This window comes from Panulirus ornatus, chromosome 29 (genome assembly GCF_036320965.1).
Source record: "Panulirus ornatus isolate Po-2019 chromosome 29, ASM3632096v1, whole genome shotgun sequence".
Classification (NCBI taxonomy): domain Eukaryota; kingdom Metazoa; phylum Arthropoda; class Malacostraca; order Decapoda; family Palinuridae; genus Panulirus; species Panulirus ornatus.
Window position 1 is genome coordinate 6,099,162 of NC_092252.1, and position 15,687 is coordinate 6,114,848.

At 43.2% G+C, this 15,687-nt stretch overlaps 1 long non-coding RNA gene across 1 annotated transcript in view; it reads right to left on the minus strand.

Moving 5' to 3' along the window:
* Positions 1-2,010: 2,010 nt before the first annotated feature.
* Positions 2,011-15,687, minus strand: part of LOC139758045 (uncharacterized) — a 28,234-nt gene continuing 14,557 nt past the window's right edge. Inside the window, exon 3 of the long non-coding RNA XR_011714754.1 lies at positions 2,011-3,922. This is a non-coding gene — a long non-coding RNA (uncharacterized lncRNA). The remainder of the gene's footprint in view (positions 3,923-15,687) is intronic.

The window sequence follows — 15,687 nt, forward strand, 5'->3', positions numbered from 1 at the left end:
TGGTCTGATTTTATCAAATCCTGGCGTGAAGATATTCTGGAGGTAAACAAACAGCGCTGTTGATTTTGGAGTTGGAAACACAAAAATTGGGGTCGAGGTCACTGCTGCATTTTCAAAGTTAATTTTGGAGATGATTTCATTTCCACGCAAATACTTTAAGTATGACGGTGGATTTCCTGCGCGACTGCTTCCCTTACGACAAGAGAGGTCCTTAGATAGATTTTGAGGTCAAAAGGTCAAGATCGCTGTTGTACTTGTAGATAATTCAGTTTCTGCACGGTAACCTCAGATCTACTGGATAGATATCATTATCACTTTGGCACGTATGTTGCCCTTGAAGTGAGGGATGTGCCAAACTGTCTTGCAAGTCTGAAAGTCAGCGTCACTGTGCATATGGGGAGGACATCAAGTCTGCCACATATTTCAAGTTCTAACAGTCTGAGCAAAAGATGAACATCAGCAAAACTTGCAAGGTCAAGTTTGCCAAATGTCAAAGAATTTAGTAATTTCTAGTGTTTCATTTATACATAACATCCCGAGAAAAGGATTTCCTTTTTTTTTTTTTCTAATCGCTCTTTTCGTCAAGCAATTAGTGGAGCCTTTAATGATGGCTGTCTGGCCAACTGGCCAACTATCACTGAAAATTATAGTGGTCTAGGGTTAGAGGAACAACTTGCTATAGCACCTGGAGTGACGTTTTGCCCTCTCAGAAGTTTGAATTTTGACATTACCGGTAAAATCTGTGTAGGGGTAGGGAAAAAGGGACGTCTTTCTAAACTTTAACTTCCTTCTGGAGTCCACCCTCTGAATCAGACATACGAGTCGCACCGTCAACTGTGATTATTTGCTTTTCAAGATCTTCCCTCCCACAGCCGCATCTCCTTGAGCCCTAGTGGAGTAAGAGCAGTCACTAATAGCAACACTCGGGTATGAGATCTGAGACATCAACATTCCCACTACCCTTCAAACACCATTACGCCTCCGCCTCCTCACATGCCACCATCCCTCCACAGCCCCCATCCAGCCCCTGTCAACCTCCACAACCATTACTCCTCCACACACACACACACACACACACCTCTACTATCCTTCCACACTCGTCACCCACCACCCCCCTATTCCCTACCGTCCCTCTACATTCCTGCTACCCTTCACCCTTGTCACGTGATGTAACCTCTCTTACCACCGACCAGTTTCGTCAGCGTCCTCGGACACAATGGGTATTGCTTGCGTAGTGTCTGGCGGTGTATCTGTTCTTGCGGCGACTGCAGGTGTTCCAAGGTCGTCTGGGACCCAGGCCCACGGATGAACGACCTCCCACCTGCCTAACCACGAGCTCCTATCCTTCTGTCCTTGTGTATGATGTTAATCTCAGGGTATTCTAAGTCACTATCGTAGTACTCGAAGGCTTACGCTAAAACAGCAGGCTTATCGTGGAATTTCCTTTCAATATCTTTCCGATGAGCTAAGTCTCAAAAAAAAAAAAAAAATATATATATATATATATATATATATATATATATATATATATATATATATATATTTTTTTTTTTTTTTTTTTTTTGAGGATAGGGGGATAGGGGATAGGGGAGAAAGAATACTTCCCACGTATTCCCTGCATGTCGTAGAAGGCGACTAAAATGGGAGGGAGCGGGTGGCTGGAAATCCTCCCCTCTCGCTTTTTTTTTTTAATTTCCCAAAAGAGGGAACAGAGAAGGGGGCCAGGTGAGGATATTCCCTCAAAGGCCCAGTCCTCTGTTCTCAACGCTACCTCGCTAATGCGGGAAATGGCGAATAGTATGAAAAAAAAAAAAAAAAAAAATATATATATATATATATATATATATATATATATATATATATATATATATATATATATATATATATAATCACATTTATCCCACCCACATGTACCCAACAATACCCCAATATTTCCATGTCACTGAGGTATAGTCAACTGGAAACGTGGTCAAGGAGAATGAAGACCCTCAAGTGAGTACGTCCATCAGGTCACCCTGAGTTACAGATGCAGATAACAAGTACGTGGATGATCACCTTGTGCTAGTGGGAGGGACTGACTACTTCATGCTGGTTCTCCAGGGCCAGTGTGGCCAGGTCACACTGCCTGACTGGCACACTGACTGCTAGTCTATGTCAGGTTTGTCGTTGGTAGGTCACACTGGTTACCTGGCTGGCTGGCTGGCTCGCACTGGTCGTGTCAGGGTGGTGTTGGGAGGTCATAATGTACGGTTTACGTTGGTCGTGTCGTGGTGATGAGGTGGCCACACATTCGGGTTCAGGCATGAGTCGGTTGTTCTAGTAAATAGATCGTTTTCCATCCACGAATAATCTGTCTTCCCGTATCACCTGCGTTATATACGCCCAGAGCGTTCAAGCATGACATACTTTCCTGGTCCATTAGATGAAGAATGATCCTATCGCGTAACAGGGCGTCACACAGTGCTCATTATACCTACCCACACTCGTTTGCTGGTCGACCTATTCCATGTCTTACAGGAAAAAACTGTCTTGAGTTTTGCTCGTCCAACATTTCAGATCTATGTTAACTACAGTATCTATTTGTTGCCATGGATGGCACTAACAGGTCCGAGTCTCGTGCTTGAGACGTTCCTGGGATGTTAATGTTGCCATCTCTTTACCACCCTTTCCATCCTCGTTTCGTTCCATGGCTTTCAAATGCCACGTACCTCCTTCCTACTAGACTCACTCGTTCCATCGTACCTCCTTCCTACTAGAATCATTCGTTCCACCGTACCTCCTTCCTTCTAAAAGCATTCCTACTCGACTCACTTATCCCCATTTCATCTTCCTTGTTCCATTACTGCAGTTCATCTGGGTGTTGGCGGCCTTAACCTGCTGGTCCAGTGTCACTGACCAAGGGTGACAAATGCAATGAAACAGACGCGCGTACTGGCTGATGGGAGAAGTAAGATAGACCCTGGCCACCTCCAGGCTGGAGCGTCCCCTGGAGTGGCTGGCTTCATGAATGTCTTTGTTTAAAGTTTATCAGTCATGGCGCGTAGGATGTTGAATCCAACGGCCATGAACTGGTCAGTGGTCACTAGGCTAAAATCCTCGCTACACACGTTCGCCATACGTCACACCGACTTAAAACATTGCGCTTGCGCGTCGTGATCTCCAACGTACAGTATAAAGGCGATGCCAATCTCTGACGGAAGTGAAGCTGTCTAGATGGGCAGTTGATGGTCTCTGAATGCCGGCTACTTGGGTGCTTCTGGAAGCGTTAAGGATCTGTACCCATCGATTTCTTTTCATGACCTTGAGCTAAAAACTTATATAAGCTGCACTAAACCTTGAAGTGTCCTTATTCATTCCTTATCAAAAGGAAAATACCATTGCATGATAAGTATTCTAGTAGCATACAGATATCTTTGGCGCAGAGGGAATGTTACAGTGTACGTACGAGTCCTCAGTGTTTTCAGTGGCCTCATCTTGAAACAGCATCTGTCTAGCGAACTATGGCAGTACCCCACGTCCTCTCTCCACCTCCTTCTGTCAACGGTGAACACCTGAAGCCGTGATAACTGTCTCTCGTTCTCCTTTACTCCAGTCATATCATTTTCCACTCGGCTGATTTCTGACCAGCGCTGCCATTATATTTTTCATGCAATTTCATCTTTTCTTGCAGCTATTTCGTGTATCATTCTGAAAAACATTATACATATATGTATAAACACATCAGCTAATTGACTGTAATGACTTTTTAACGACTGTGTAGGTGCCCAGTTGCTCACAAGTCTTGTACTCAAATGCGGTTGTAATCAATGTCTCTCGGGGGAGTTCCTCGGAATCTGTCAAGTTTCCCTCGAGCTCGAGCGTTGTGATGATGAGTGTGGCCTTGTCTGTCTATCTGTCCGAGTTCGTCTGCAGACAAAACAACCTGAAAAAAAATATAAGTCTGTGAGTGAATTCTGATGAAATCTTTGTAGACTGTGACCGGGCAGTGTTCATGGGATGAGTATCGGTGGATGGGAATCAATGGTTTTGATGCACATATTTCATGATACTCATAGGCAGAACTGTCACCTGCAGTCACTGGCTTCTGGACTGAAGTGTTGCATACCTATGAGACATGAACACGCTGGGAATGGAGGTCGCCAGAGAATGAATTTTCTTGTTTTAAAGCTGGGATGGTCAGCCATCTGTATTTGTGCATATATAAATTGCCAATAAAAGAAAACACAGTCTTGAATACCCTTGTTTCTCTCGGTCTTCAAGCTCCCTGCAGATCATCTGCCTCGCTGTAGCCAAGACATCTGGTATCTCCGACGCAATCACACTCCCCACTGACCTGCTTTCCTCCTGGATATCATCCAAGACTTAACCCCTTCAGGAGGACGGTCGAACAACCTTTGACCTTACCTTCCAAAGTCAGAGTCGAAGACCAAATTCACCAAATCGTCGTCCTCAAAGCGGTTAAAATCTATCTTGGGCTGGTTTATGTCACACTGAATTTGATTCCCGTCTGGACCTACTTCACTGCTCCCTTCTTCCTCTGGCAGGTGGGTAACTACACGAAGCAGCGAGGGTGTGGTCCAGCAGCCTAGAGGAAGGGGCGCCTCCCTCCATGTGATAACCTTCCTTTTGTTAGTTGTACACTTCAACACAATATACCTCAAATTGTTGAAACACCTCCTTAGCAACTAAAGAGCATTTTTGTTCACTATCGTGCCGTTTCTGGCTCTGTGGTGCATATTCTATTGCCGTGGCCCAAAAGGATATAATGAATGAACTCTGAAAGGGTAACTTTTTTTTGACCCACATCAAAGTACTTAGTGAGATCAATTACTGATCAGCGATGGCGCTCGGTTTTGTAGTATCTATACATGCATCAAATGTTATTTGATGAACTCTCACCCTCTCCTCTTCTTATGCAGTGACTGACCAAAGGTCTATTCTTAAATATCTTAATGTCCCAAGATTCTCCAGTCTACCGCATGATATGATCATACGAACATATCATCCTGAGTTCACCTTCAGTCAACTAAAGTTCCTTTTGGCTGGATACTCTCTGATGTGCTGAAAAAAAAACCTGAAACTTAGCTGAAAAAAAAAAATATCTGAAATGTATTCTCTATCACGTTGCACCAGGCTGAGCTGACTGACGGTCAGACACGTCCGTTTTGTATGAACAGTATCTCCAGCACAGGTCAAGCTAGGATCACCAACCCTGGACTGCAAGCTTTACTATGGCACATCCTTGTCGGATTAAATCACCTGTGAGCAGGCAAACAAAACACACGGACGTGCCTGGAACTCAAGAGCGGAGGATATGTAAAGAACTAGATTCCTGACGCTGATACCCCAAGGTCATCTTGGTACATTCCTAAAGCTGATACCCGAAGGTCATCTTGGTACAACACATCAAGGTTGTACTTTGCGCACACACGATCTGGCGTATACCTGGGGTACAGGTCAAGCTAGGATTACTGACTTGGTCTTAATTCCTGTTTACATTCTCCTAACCAAGCTGTCCTGTTGTCTATGGGGAACGTGCATAAGTAGGTTATTCCCACTTTGATTTCGTTTTGGATACCTGTATATTATTCACCACCAAAGAGATCAATACGTCCTTAACGGTAACTATATCAATCTGTCCTGAATTTTTTGACATCGAAGATGAAAGTCAACGGTTGACGTGGATGAACTCTTGTGCTGGGAGCATTGTGCTTCGTCCTGTCCATGCTGCAGTCTCCACTCTGTAACCACCGGCATCTTCCAACCAAGAAAACTACAACTTTCTTATTAAAGTCTTCCAACTTGTCGCCGCTGGTGAACTGAATGTATTCCGGGACACGACCACGGGCACTGCGGCAAGGATGTTTCAGCATACACCGTCATACACTCGTGACACCTGCGTCCTCAACACCTTCCATCGTAACATCAACATAACTCGAAGCATTTCACATACGTCAGGGGACGGTAAACGGTGATTAAGAGGAAGATTTAAGGTGAACGGTGGGTGGGCGGCAGAGAGCTATCTATATACACCCTTGACATCAGTGATCACTACAACATTTAGGAAGCGTTTCAGAACAACTGTGTTCTCTGGATTTTTACCCGACGTCTACACCGAAAATGACTGACGCGTTGTCTGTCACGCACCAAAACTCTCAAAGACGAGTAGATGGACTAACGCTGTCGTACTCTCTGGCTTTCTATCGCGTATACATACATACATACACGCACACACACACACACACATTTTTTCTTTTAAACTATTTGCCATTTCCCGCGTTGGCGAGGTAGCGTTAAGAACAGAGGACTGGGCCTTTTTTGGAATATCCTCACCTGGCCCCCTCTGTTCCTTCTTTTGGAAAATTAAAAAAAAAAAAAAAAACACACACACATATATATATATATATATGTATATATATATATATATATATATATATATATATATATATATATATATATATATATATGCAAAAATCACACAAGTAGCGAGTGTACACATGATGCAGCGAAAACCACCAAGAAACGGTAATATAGAAACTCAAAACGATCGTGAGAGGAGGCACATAACCATCTAAAACACAACAGAACCGAACATACTCTTAGATTTCCAGGAATAAGTTTATCCCTGTATGAAGAACCATTCCAGTACTAAAAGTTCAGCGTCTAAGGAGCTTCCCAAAACACCATTATGGATGGTGAGGGTGAGGTAGTGTGGACATGGGCGACTCGAGTGTACAAGTTGTCCAAAGTCCTGGTGAGATGAACGTCCTCACTTGTCGCTTCCTTTTTTCAATGCATCGATTTGCACTTCTAATTTGCACTTATATATCATTACGCACACTTATGTGATACACTGGAGGACTGCTGTTGTGTGGAAGAGCCAGACGTTTATTAGAGTGCTGATGGAGATGTAATGTGACAATGTTGGCTCAGTCAGTACTCAGGAACTGACGGATGTGAGGTGGCAGCGTTGGCTCAATACATACTAGTCAGCACGGAGGAACTGATGGAGACGCCTGGAAGTGCTGAATGGATCACGCTGTTCCAGCATGTGACGGAAGATATATTTGTCTGAGGAATGAGGGAGACTTCGGTGAAGAAGTGCGAAAGTCTTAGGAAAAACGTCTCGCAAGGCCAGTGTCGTCGTGAGGAGGATCTGAAGCGGTGAAATGGAGTAGAATACCATAATTCCTGGAAATATGTTCTAGTAGACAGGGACAGAGCCTTCGCCTACCCTGCATCATGTTTCCCATTACAGCAATAAATCACACTGGAAGGTAATATAACTGTCACCAATAAATCATACAACAAAAGTAATATTTGGTTTATCGCACCGGCCCAAACTGTTTCCTGCCTTATGGTAGAGGTGCCAAGGATCAATTTCTAGTGAGACTACATAAGCCTAACTTACCCACTTGCAGTACAAGCCACCGGTGCAATAATGACCCCAGTCCACTCATGTATTACGGGTCATGTACGTTGTAAATGCCTATCTGGCTTCCACACAAAAGCTATATGTACAGTTGATAAGAGTATAAACAAAATAAACTCAGCTTCTCAGTCATTCATGGAGCTGTTTCTATATTTACCAAATCTTTATTATGAAAAAAAAATTATGTATATAAACGTAGTCGATGAAGCAAGTTTCAATACATTTATAACAACCAATCACGCGTTCAAAAATGTCCTCTAACATTTTGAAGGATATGTAAACGTATCTACTGGATGAGTGTACCTCTAACTGAAGTCTTAACTATCATCATCATAACTTTAATACTAGGCTAACTAACTAACTTCGTATTGGCGTGTGGACGACACGGTCCCAACCGGGTCCGTGAGACAGACTGGGTCTCAGATAGAAGACCACCTGACTGGTAAGCCCTGGTTTAAATATACAACACATGTACATCACAAGTAGAGTGGTTGTGCAAATGCGGCCATTGTTCGTTTGTTCCTGTCGCTACCGACTTGCTAAGTCGAGCAAACCTCATTAGAGGAAAAAATATCATCACCGTTCATCCATTTTATCATTATCACCCGTCATCATTATCGTGTTTATCATCACCCTCTATTATCATTATCATCATTATTACAGGTTTACACTCATTTTGCTGATTTATCTTTTCATTATCATTATTTCTGGTCATGATTAAAATCATAGTCTTCATTTCACGAACTCAATTCAAGTTTCCACAAACCACGCTTAAGTGGAGTCTAACACTCTGACGGTTTATTACACACACACACACACACACACACACACACACACACACACTCTACAGTACACGAATATACACATACAACACAAAGGACGGCTAGAGATCAGACTTACACGAATCATAACCCATACATCCTCGACACCCAGAGTCCAAGACAAAGTCTATGACATAATGAACCAGGATAACTATACAAGTTCCCTTGAAATGTACCTGACTGCCTGCTTTCGTGATGCGTGCCCGGTTACGTTAGTGATTCGCTTCTTTCGTGATGTTTGCCCGGTTATTTATGGAACCGGCCGCTTTCGTGATGCTTGCTCGACCTCCACCTCGCCTCTCATACCACACGACATTGACAACAACCCCTTGCAAGCAGTCGCACTATGGTAACTGTGTGTCTGCGTTCTCAGGTTTCAAGCAGGTATCGTATTCTGGCAAGAGACTGGGGGATACGCGGAGACCGCCACACGTGTTCTTCAATACCAGTTTCTTTTGCCCGTTTTCTTTTTTTCTTGTTTCCAGGATGATGAAGCAGTCAGTGCACGTGTTTACTGTAAGCAGTCACTTGTAAATGCAAGTCAGGCTTCTCATTAGCAAGGTTCTCTAATGAGGCCATCAACAGTCTGCACACTGCTTCCAATTAGTGAATGACACATCATTTGAAAAATTACCTTATAAACCCCACGAGCTACTAGTCGACGATGCTCCTCCAATCCTAATCCCCCCCCAAAAAAGCAGTATAAAAAAAGGGGAAAAACCCCTTCTGTGGGTCGAGAATGTTTCCAGTAGGTTTAATGTAGATTACCATTCTTCGTCCACATGATGCTGGACATTACTTATGTGCAGCACTACATGGCTCAGCTGATCATCTGATTTTTCTCCGTCCTAATGGCCTTCTTCATAAGTCGCTGGCCGTCAACCCCAACAACAACTGATTTCCCTTCCAGGATCGACGGTGCCCTTGCCTGCTTGGAGAAACAAACGCTTCTAAGATACCGTGTCTCGCACAGTCCGGTCAAAATCATTCTATCGTATGCATTGAAAAGCAATGTTTACTTGATAAAAAAAAAAAAAGGTGATGAAGTGACTAAGATCTCAAGTTCAATAATTACGAAACTCACTGAATTACAGTACTCGGTACCATGGCTTCCACCTCTTCTAACCTTACTTAACTCCCACCATACTTAATACTTCTTATCGAGACCTTTAGAGGTAAAAAGCTCATCGTTCAAACTTAAGTGTAATATAACCCTGAATTAGGTTCAGCCAGGCTGGATAAACCGTTGAAAAACGGAACCATTTGCCTCCCTAAACAGGGGGTAATTTTGCCTTAATAATTCCCTTATATTACCGCCGATCCTTCATCTCTGCCAACGTCTGACAACTTGTAACTTGCACACAGCAGACGTCTCAGCCAACACCTTCTCTGCAAGTTGTTGTTGCAAGTCAATAGTTTAAAACTGTTAAGTATTACCAGGAAAGAATTAGAACTGGCAAACCCAAACCCCTTCTATATTTACCCCCTCCTCTCTCTCTCTCTCTCTCTCTCTCTCTCTCTCTCTCTCTCTCTCTCTCTCTCTCTCTCTCTCTCTCTCTCTCTTTCTCTCGATACGCCAACCTCAGCTCTTTATCAGCCTTGCGTGGATTCGTTACCCTTCATGGTTACACCTGCAATTGGCGATAGCGATGGACCTGATTCCTCGAGAACAGTGGTCAGTAGGCAAAATCATCATTTCTCTTTATACAGTTATCATTACATGATAACTCCAATGCCACAGATATTACCTGCTACCCATGAGGTTTTTCAGAAGATTTATCACAGCAGGGAAAAACTTATGTAAATGTTGCCGCCACTCTTCCGTGTTCTTGTTTCCAAAAATAATGGGAAAAAAAGTGCTGAAAGAATTTCTGATAAGCGTCTCGTAAGACACCAAGAGAAAACTATAATATACAGTAAAGGTTATGGGAAATTCTATTGGTATGTATTACAATAAGAGGATAGTTTGGGGCGACATATACGCGTTGTGCTATATATCTAATGGTCGCCTTCGCTATTATACGAATATTACAGTGTCTAAATCATAAACTAATTTCTTTTCATTATACGCCGACGTAATTATGAAAAATATTCACTTCATTCGACATATAAATAGTAATTAATTACGCGAATCATATCATTTTTTTCACAAACTGGATATAATGAGGTACAGTGAAACGCTGTTGGATTATCATCATGGTGCAATGGTGAAACTTGTTTCTAGTGGTTCAAGAGATACCAAGTGAAGTTTCGCAATATGGTTCAACAAAGCGAAGTTCCGGAGCACACACACGCGAGACCACAAGCAACACAGCAATGAAAAAAGACCTCGCGCCCTGTGTCAGAGCCAAGATACGAACGAGGACAGACAGCTACCTGGAATATTAGATACATCTCGAGATAACAAATGCCAGATAATTCATGCCGTTACAAACTATAAGACACCTGTCATTAATGGCCTCGTCATCCGAGTGCAAAGCAGTACCAGGCGGCGGTCGGTCAGTTTGTCAACTCATCAGTCTGTATACGTGAGTATCTAAGGAAACACATGAGAGTATTGTTCTCATGTCAGAAGAATTAGAAATGGGGCCAATTTTTGGAGCGCGTGAAATGAAGTTCACAGAACTTCCGTGCATCGAACACTGGTCCACTTCCGGGATCTCTTTTTTGGAAAAAGGCGAGCGCTAGGGCGTTTCATCTATCGTCAGTAATCGCCCCTATGAAGATCGCTGATGGGAAGTCTGAGGTCAGATCAATTTTGGCACGACAAGGACGGATTGGCTCAGTTTTCTCTTACATATAAAATCAACTTCTTACTTATACAACAACCCCAGGAACCCTTTTGTGAAGTTCCTGCAATTTCGATGCAGCGCCCCAACCAAGAGCAGGGAAATGATGGACAACCTGGGAGGGAAAAAGTCCGTCAATAAGATTGCACTCCTTGTCGTTCACTGACGAGGATACAGCCTCGCTGAAGCTGAATTTCCATTCACAGTGGAACCTCAAGCTTCGAAGCTGCGCTTCGGTCGGGAGCAGGGAAATGAAATCCTTTCGAACGAAAAGTTCCCTGCAGAGACTGACTACCCCTCAAAAAATTCTACCCCACATTTTCCTTACAATAACACAAGAATCAGTTTACCTTCAAAGAATCTCCAATGTCACATTTTTTCAGCTGAAATGTCTTCCTATGCAAACATCCATCGCAGATATGGACGTGACTCTGTAAATGCAATAACTTTCTTCGAGAGGAAAAGTCGTCAAATCCACATAAAAAGTAGTGCAAAGAAAAGAAAATCATTACCACAAATTGTCTTACATCCACAAAAATTTACAAGATATATGAGCGAAACTTTGAAGACTTTTTCATCTTGTTTATAAGTGAACATATAAAACTCTTCACAGCATCCGCGGTGGATGATGGACACACACACATCACCCAACCTACCCTCTGGTGACGCGCTGTGGACCGACGCCCACCACTTCCAGAACAATTCTTTCGTCGGACAACAAAAGACCCCATAAACATCAATGACCCAAGACGGTATGTGTGTTACACGTGCCTCCTCTTTTCCTCACATTCCCATCTGTGGAACGATCTGGCAGGCACGTTATCTGGCCTCGCCAGCCAGCCTGCCAACCACCAATTATCGCCGAAGATCTGCAGGAGTGTCGTCAGAACTGGCCGTGAAGCATAGCGTGATACACGCAGGCACTCCTCTTGCCTTAGTCCTGCAACTTTAACTCCAACCGGTAATTTGTCACCCATCCCACGACGCCAATTAATTTGTCTTTAAAGTCCAACAGTTTTGCCCATTCCCAGCAGAACTATCCATTAACCCCCTGAAAGAACTGTAATTTTGCCCCCAAACGACCAGCAATTTAATTCTCTGCGGCAAAAAGTTCTCTCAAAAAAAAAAAAAATCATAAATTTAGTACTGCGAGACAAGGAACACTTATTTCCCCACGTAAATCAGCATCAAGATCTTTTTAAAACAAATTATCTGGCCCAAACAACTTTAAACTTCGTTACAGACCCTCGCCGGCGAGATGAAGACCATCTACGTGTGTTATGGAGGTTCAGCCATGTTGGCCACAAAAATAAGGCGTTTTCTATCGTAAAAACTGAGGACGGGACGTATCATGGCCAAAGCAATGACACTTCAGGGGGATGTCTCCTACAAGACCATAAAATATTCTTAAAATTATTGGGTTTAAGCCCACAGGCATTGTCTTGTCGCGTTCCTGTTGCACAAATACTTGATACCTAGAATACTCAACTGAATTATACACATAAAACTTCCTGTTCTCTCTCTCTCTCTCTCTCTCTCTCTCTCTCTCTATATATATATATATATATATATATATATATATATATATATATATATATATATATATATTCCGCCCTATAAGTCGTTTCTATATTCAAGAAACATGCGCAGCGCTCAGGAAGCCCGACGCGTCCACCGAGCAACAATATAAATCATACAACGTGATTTGTGTGTCTATATGGGGAGAGCGAGGGCCAAATGAACAGTAAGTTTCTGTGTCTTCACTGTGGTAGTTGTATCATAGGCGTGAGAGGTCCTGGGAAGTTCGGAACCGGTATTTGAGGTCATGTAAGAATGGGTGTCGTCCTGAGCGCTGACGGGAAAATATGACTTGTGTTTGTCTGGAGTGTGTGGTTTCACATGAGTGTATGTCTGGTTAGAGTGGGGGCATCTGTGAGTAGAGGCTGTTGAAGTGTGAGATAGGAGTAAGCTCCTTTACTCCTATTCAAAGGCTGTTGGTTAGTTATGGAGTGGTTTGAGTGGGAGGAGTACAGTGCTGTTGCAAAGATATGAGGGCAGAGCATTTACATGTGGAAGTGTATTAAAAGAATCTTTATTTCCCTGTGTTACCGAACTCCCCCTTCAAGAGATTACACCGCGAGGCTGTATCATCGGTCGTACAGTTTCCGCGAGACCTTCAGAGACCAGCAGGTTGTCTCTTACGGCTTCAGAAGCCAGTATCTTCGCTGCTGGGGCCTTCAAAGACCAACAACTTAAACTCTTGGAGCTTGGTCACTCAAAAGCTTAGCTACTGGGCCTGTAGAGGCAAGAAGTTTAGCATATGAGCATCTGTAGACCAGCAGCTTCGATGTTGGGACTTTTGCGACTAGCACCTTAGCTGTTCGACCTTCAACGAGAAGCTTTGAGGCAGCATAGTTGTAGCAGCTTATAAGGTCTGCTTATACACCAAGATAACACGTCCTTCTGAATTCACATATACGTAGAGAATTAACATGTACATGAAAATAACTTGCTCAAGGAGATTTTTTTTTAGAAAATAACTAACACTGGTTACGTCATGATGAAACGTGTGGCATTGTTATAAATGCCATGTAATGTGTCGCATTTGCGTATCTAGGAACGCCAAATTTCCCCGGAGCACCTGCCTTCTTTGAGGTGGGTAGACATAGACAATGAAGTCTTTCAAACGAACACTCGTGCAGCTGATGGTAGTAGGCCACATCGTGTGCTGCGGGTGATCATCGGCCTGGGACAGAACGTGTGGGCTTCAGGTGCCTCGCATGGTGTAGGTACTATAATGACAACGTGGGGACATGTGGCGTGAAACCCGGGCATGTGGTAGAACCATAACCAAGAACGTAACACCGCTCACGTTAAGGTGGTGCTGCCAGGGGGTCGGCAGGCACACCTGAGGCACGTTGATGGGTACAACGCCCTAGGAAGACTGAGGAGTTCGACAGTATTTTTGCTCAGTTCTCGTGGAAAGGTTAAAAACCAAAGACTTGAAATATCTTCTGTATCTCTACTAATATCTGCACAGCTTGTGCTAAGGACTATAAAGTAGTGAAAATCAAAAAATCCCAGAACGTCTGCCTCAATATGCCTCAAGTAACTTGCAAATTGTGATATTGTAGTACAAGACTAGAATTCTGTGTGTGTGTGTGTGTGTGTGTGTGTGTGTGTGTGTGTGTGTGGAATGGGGGAGTTGAAAATGGTGGTATGAGAGGCTTTAACAACCATCAATATCGTATGTGAATGACTGCGTCAAAGGAGATATCTGAAATCACTTACAAAAGCTCAAACTGGGAACTAGAAATCACCACAGAAATACAAGAGGAGGAAGAGCGAGCTACCCACCTGCTTCATGAACTGAGGCGGGAAACGTTCTTAAATCAAGAAACAAAAATTGTCACGACAGCGAAGATAGTCTGTGTGTGTGTGTGTGTGTGTGTGTGTGTGTGTGAGGAGCGAGGAGTGAGGTTAGTGCAGGAAACCTTGATAAACGAGCGTGTCGTGCGGGAAGGAATTACTCCAGAACTCAGACCTGTAATTTAGTGGTGAGCAATATCCCAGAGACGAGTTACTGCACCCACCTTGGGATATTACCTTCTGAAAAAAAAAAAAAGAAGAGTCACACTCTTGAAAACTTTAATTTCCCTTAATTACCTTTATTCCCTTAACATTCGTGTGCTCATCTACCTGTTCTCTTACTGTTGTAGATCGTGTATACGTATATACATGTGTATACGTATATACAGTTGTCCCAGCACAGTATCTACGGCAGGGATACACCCACACGTGAGGACAGGGAGTCGTGCAACGTATCTTTAAGATAAACTTGATTTCCGATGATGAGACTACGGTGTACCCAGTAATAACCACTAACTGGTGGTCTTGAATAATATTCTGCGCTTAAGACAAGTCTCGTGTGTCAGTCTCTATGTAATTACCCATATACACAAGATGGGGAGAGAGAGAGAGAGAGTTTTACACGCATGTGGGACCCCAGCTCCTGAACTTTCTTTCCTGAAATACAAATCTTTAAACTTTTGTGTGTTGACCACATTCACAAGTTCATTATTCAGTTTATTCTATTCACCCACGACTCTTGTATTACATAAGTACTTCTTTACATCATCTATAATAAATTTCTTGCTTAATTTCATGTTATGTCCTCTGGTTGTTCTGTCTTTGCGTCTTTCAGAGACGGTTCAACTTTAGACGTCGTCAATCTGGTTTAAACACTTAAAGGCTGTGATCAAGTCACCAATTTCTCTTCTCACATTCATGGCAGACAAGTTTATGGCCTCTAAACTCTCACTGTAAATCAGCTGTCTTAATCCTGGTTTGATCTTTGTTGACATCCTCTCGACCTTTTGCAGTGGATCTATGTGTTTATCCGAGTGCGCTGACCAAACATGAGATGCATATCTTAGTTTTGGTTTAATGTAGCATGCAAACAGTTAGCGACGGCACTAGTCCCACCCCAATAGAAACCCCATAACCAGCATTAATCCCCAAGAACAAACAAAAGGCTTATCCCTGCCTCACTCTTAAGCAACCGCCACTCACAGATCCCTCTTACCCGAACAAATACAACGCAGACGAAGCGCATACCCACTAAAATAACGCGACAAGCACTGAA